Raw genomic sequence first — 6204 nt, 5'->3', positions numbered from 1 at the left:
TGGTCTAGGTGTCAACAACCTATATCATATGCTTATAGTACATATATAGAAAGTAGTTATTACCGTAAGGAAAATTCTTTAAAGGAACATTTATGATAAAAAAAGATATGTTGTTGAAATAGACAGCAAAACATAGTGTTGTTAATTTAGCAAACAGCATTAAAATAAAAACGTTAGAGAGATAAGTGGCAGTTTGCAGGTAACACAAGTTTACAAATAGAGACCCCTTTGTCTCAATTCCATGGACTTAAGTAGGTGTCCTGGGCAGTAACACTGTGCCTTGTTACAATTGTTTTTCATAGTCTTATTGTATATTGCGTCATACTTGGGATAACATTGAGAATAGAAGTAGAATATCACAGTAATGTGTGTGATGACAGCTAAAAGTATCATTTGTTCACATGCTCACTGGAGTTATTCAAGATCCGGTGCGCCAATGTCATCTTTTATCGTTATAGTACATTTACTTTGTCTTTAGGCAATGTTGATTTAACAATATGGAGTGACATCATCTGGGAACCCCAAAACTGAAGCGAGCAGGCGAATAAAAAAAGCTTGGCCGAAAAAGTTGGCTTTATCATGAAATATCAGTGTTCAGGAAGGTTGAACAAATGACTAAACACACAGATTATGGTATACCGAACAACAGATTCTTCATTTCTGTTCATTCACATCTTCATCTTTGGAATTGGTATTCTGCAACCTTTCCAATCTCTTTCCTTTTAAATTACGGCATACATTTGTTCATTTTGCACCTGTTTTGTACGATTTTGAGTATGATTGAAAGCTTCTTTTTGAAAATGCGTGCGTGGGTGTCATCCATATGATCAAATCAACATGGCTTCATCACATGCTGTTGATATTTATCAAAAACTTTATGCAAATAGAATTACTTTATTATATTTCAGCCATACATAGTATGGTGAAATATATTGTATTCGTCATGTTTCTTCTTCTTCTTCTTCTCCTGTCAAATCTTCAAAGTGATTCATCTCCGCCGTTCCTGGACTGAATGACCTGAAATTTGGCACAGGGGTAGAATGGGCCAATACCTTGATGCTTTTTTCTCAGTTTTTTCATATCTGCCTCTAAAATGATTTTATTGAGATTTTTTGGTCAATTTTAGACCAAAACTGTATATTTTGGCCCCTGTACCCTGGTATTACAACCAAATGAGCTGAAATTTGACAGAGATGTGCCTTGATAATGCCCCCATATAAATTCGATAACACTTTTGGTGTACAGTACAACAAAATGCTTATTTTTGCGATTTTTTGACCAATTGTTGACCAAAAAAGGACACTTTTGGCCCCTGTACCCTGGTATTACAACCAAATGAGCTGAAATTTGACACAGATGTGCCTTGATAATGCCCCCATATAAATTCGATAACACTTTTGGTGTACAGTACAACAAAATGCTTATTTTTGCGATTTTTTGACCAATTTTTGACCAAAAAATGACACTTTTGGCTCCTGTACCTTGGTATTGCAACCGAATGAGCTGAAATTTGACACAGATGTGCCTTGATAATTCCTTCATATAAATTCAATAACACTTTTGGTGTACAGTGCAACAAAATGCTTATTTTTGCGATTTTTGGCCAATTTTTGACCAAAAAAGGACACTTTTGGCTCCTGTACCCTGGTATTACAATTAAATGACCTGAAATTTGGTATAGATAGGCATTAGATACTTGGTAACAAGATTCAAGTAAAATTTTTGACATAAACAACTTTAAAATGATTAATTTTGGCACTTTTCTGAGGGGAAATTTGTTTTCTTTTGGCCTCCTGGCGTGACCTTCCGTGACCCCGCACAGAGCCACACCTGTGCGCGTCAGCCGGAGAGTTAATTGAATCAAAGACCTAGCCAATCAGCGAAGAGGAGGCCAAAGGCTAATTAATATTCATAAGCGGGGCCTGATGATCCCGTATATAGCAGTGTTCCCGCCAGGGGGAGCGAAGCCCGCCTAAGGCTCTCGCATTTTAGACTATTCAGAAGGCTTTATATTGTATCAGTTCTTAGGGGCATATCTATGATAATTGCAGCAGTCACTTATCTTCTCTTCAGGAGTTTAGCGTAACACTATTTCAGGTCAAACCGTCAAAGGCAACTAAAAACAAACTTTAACGTTACTGAGTTCAACAGTACTTATAACTTGTTATCCGAAGTTGAAACGCTAGCGATGGTATTTTCGCTGCTCTGTTAGCTCCGTGCGACTGTTGTTGACGGTCTTATAACGGTATATTTTGCACCCCTGTACCCTGGTATGAGTAACATTTGGTATAGATAGGCATAAGATAGTTGGTAAAATGATCCAAGTAAAATTTTTGGCATAAAGTACTGTAAAAGGCTTAATTACAGCACTTTTTTAGGGGAAATTGGTTTTCTTTCGTTCTCCATGCCATGACCTTTCGGACGTTCACCCCACAGAGCCGACATCTGCACCTGCGTCTAGCGTGCAGGAAGAGATAATTCAATTAATGGTTCAGCCAATCAGCGAAGAGGAAAGCGAAGGCTAATTAATATTCATAAGCGGGACCACACAATACGTTAACTTGAAGACTCAGGCCGTACAGACTTCTCGCCAAGATTTTTTCAAAGCGTCGGACAGGGGTCCGGGGGCCGCCGAATGTTCCTGGCGGGGTCCAGGGGCAGGGCCACTGTGGGGGGGGGGGGACCCAGGTGGGCGAAACCCCCCCGGAAGCTCTTGCATTTTAGACTATTGAGAAGGCTTCTTTTATCAGTTTTTTTAGGGCCATATCTACGATAATCGTAGCAGTCACTTACTTCTCTTCAGCAGTTTGACTTTAAAATATTTCGGGTCAAAGCTTCAAAGACAACTAAAACCTCATAAACAACAAGCTTTACTTATTAGCTCAACAGTATACAAAAATATTTTACGGGTTACCATCCTTAGTTGAAGCGCTTATTTATAGCGCTAGTATCTTCGCTGCGCCGTTAGCCGCCGTGCGACTTTTGTTGACGGTCTGATATCCCTACGTCGCCGCCTCGCTGATATTCCCACGGACATGTTTCAAGAAGAATACCCAGCAAAAAACGCTATTCTGCGTCAAATTCTATTCTATAAAACATGTGGGACTCAGTGTTACAGTCTAAATATTTTGTAGAAGCACCGCTGTAGGAAAGAAGGTCCAAGCAATGTAAAACATCACGTAGCATGAAGTTCGCTGTCAACTGGCACACAGCACGTGACTGTTTGAAACTCTAAGTCTAATCAACAGCCGTGTTTGATTGATAGCCGGCGGTCCTTTGATGAAGTCGGCGAAAGGTGCGTTAGTTAGAAAATCTGCGTTTAGTTTTGATACGTAATTATAAGTTAGACAGTGGCGAGAATGATTATTTTCTCATCAATATTTCTCTTCAGAATTATTTGAACTTAATTGTACATCTAAACAATTGGCTTACCTGTGCAATGTTTATATGATTAATGATCAGTGTACTGAAATCATGTGTAACGTATGGCTCCTAGTCAATAGATCAGCATTTTCTCTATAGTGACCACCTGTCTATAGTGGCCACATTTCCTAGTGCTGTTGTTGTTTGACATAAACTTTGAACATTTAAATTGTAAGTAACTTTAAACTGCCAGAGTTTCAGCCCAATAAAACACTCTCAGTGCCAGGGTATGAACAGACTGACCAGACAGACGAAAATAAATCCTCGAACAAGGTTCAATCGTATCTTCCGGGTCTGGCAGGAAGTTGTTAAACTAAAATAAGAATAGGCTCGATGGCTGATTGCATACAAAGTAAAACAGTTTAACAGTTTTACAGCTTGAAGAAAACAAACGCTCCTACAGTACCTGCACCTGCTTGATAATTATTAAATCGTATGCCCTACTTGAATAAAAAAAGTTCACTGCAATAATAAATGTACCCACATCACAAGGAGCTTATACTTTTTTAAACTTACACCTAGTTATCGTACTGAAAATTGTTAATGACATTACATGAAGTCATTCAACAATTTTCAGTCATGATGAAAATTTTCTGAATGGAAGGTGTGATTATTGTCATTTTCTGAAAAATAGAAGCAAGCTCTGTTTTTACCTGGAATCAATTCACAATACCAGTCCACTTTGGGGGATAATGTACTGTTAAGAGGATGTTCCATTTATGCGCAGGGGTGATTTGGAACAGTCCAATGTTGCGTGGGAAGGGGTATGGCTGAAATATGCTGTATTTGCTCTTAAGCAAATGTCGGCCTTTCTAGTTTTTTTTTTATTTTCCAGGCAAGCCTTAGGCTTGTTTGCAGATACATGTACATGTATCTGCTCTAAGCAGTATTCTATGGCCAATCTAATGCCAGAAACTAGATTAAATTGATATTATGTTGTCGCCATTCGAAATGCTATATCTTGCACTTATCATTCGGTTATTTGTTACAAAAACTACATCAAGGATCTAGCAATAATTTAAGACTCACATCATTGAACACATAATAATTCTAACACATTCAAACACTATAATATGGCTTATTGATGTTCAAATAATGCTTTGGGTGCCTAATGGCAGTAGCTTCTGTCAACTGATAATTTGAAATGGATTATGAATATATCACATGGGTGTACTATCACTATACTGTGTCTATATCTGTGTCGTGGGTGCAAACTTCATGGCTTAAAAGTAACAAGAACAGTTAACAAACTGCATTTTCCAACAAAAAAAATGTAGAACCATTCTTAACCCCTTTCCACTTGGACGGCGCTCTCGCCGCGCTCTCTCTGCGAGCTCAAATTTGACAGATCGCTCAACGAATTCTATAGAAAAGAAACGAATCTTTTTACATTTTCTGTGTCTTGCTGTTTTCTCAGTCACACTTTTACGTTTTGTATGATGTACATAGTGTGAAAGCGAATGTTACACATTGCCTTTTTTGGTCGCAGTGAGAGCGCAGTGAGAGCGCAGCGACCCTACGTATACCCTCTTGTATTCCCATTATTGCACATACTTGAGTCTCGACATAAGATGTATTTCATTGTATTCACCTGTCCTCAAGCAACCTATACATCTCCAATATGAAGCCTCTGCTATAAATTGAGCATAAAAGAAGCATAAAATGTATTTATAAGTTATGTAGACATTAATTAGAGTATCGCACATTTTGTTATATGCACCTAGCCTATGGGTGATGTCTTTAGTTGGTTTTCTTATTTGGTTTGAACTGAGTTATTTGTTACCTTTGTATATTACTTAACTTCATAACCATTTATCATGATGTTTCATGAGCTTAAGACCAACATGACTACTTTGTGTTTGAGATCACTTTCCAGTAATTGTTATAGACATATGTGAATAGAATAAAGAATAAGAATAGAGGGAAAACACCATTAATCAAGGGAATTAAACTAGTACTCATGACTAGAAGTTTTATTCTTAAAACAAATATAATAGTACATCTGTCAATAACTAATTATTTTCATAATATTGGGAGTAATACAAAATACTAGTGCCCACTATGACTGGAAGTTTGCTGTGATAGGCTTTTACCTAGCATTCGCCATGTTTCGTCAGCTCTAAAGGGTCAAATTTCTTTTGGTTAGTTACAGATTTCTTCCTGAAACTCAGAAAGAAAGGTAATTCTTTAAAACCAGTTATATCTTTTGAATTTATAGCTTAGTTTTTTCTTGACATTTCTATCATGATAAGGTATATATATATATATAGTTCGTTATGGTTAAGGGCATCTTTCCTTGATTATAAATAAATAATTGATCACACGACTTATATGTTATGCGAGCTTACCGAGTAGTTATTACCTATGTTTATTATATGATTTTCTATGTTTATAAAGATAAATATGAAGAAAATGTCTCTAAAGTACATTCGTGTTTCTTATACATTAAGATGCTAACACATTGAATATGTACTTTTGCCATCTTTAGTTCCCCTATGGGTCGTACAATTTTACCACTGACTATTTTATATAACATGTAGAGAAATATTAATATACTTATTCTGGAACTATATCGGACCAATTCATATTTACACATTTATATATTATGCTATGCAAAACAACGTGCAACGCACTTTCTCACTATATTATGTAATGAGTGAATGATACTAGACAAACACACTAGTATAGATAGCTTGCAGTTGTTACAAATTACTACTACACCTTAAGTATATTATACCTTACGCAATTGCTGTTAAGTAAATTATGACTTTGACTATATAA

This window comes from Branchiostoma floridae, chromosome 15 (genome assembly GCF_000003815.2).
Source record: "Branchiostoma floridae strain S238N-H82 chromosome 15, Bfl_VNyyK, whole genome shotgun sequence".
NCBI classification, from domain to species: domain Eukaryota; kingdom Metazoa; phylum Chordata; class Leptocardii; order Amphioxiformes; family Branchiostomatidae; genus Branchiostoma; species Branchiostoma floridae.
This window is presented reverse-complemented; position numbering follows the sequence as displayed.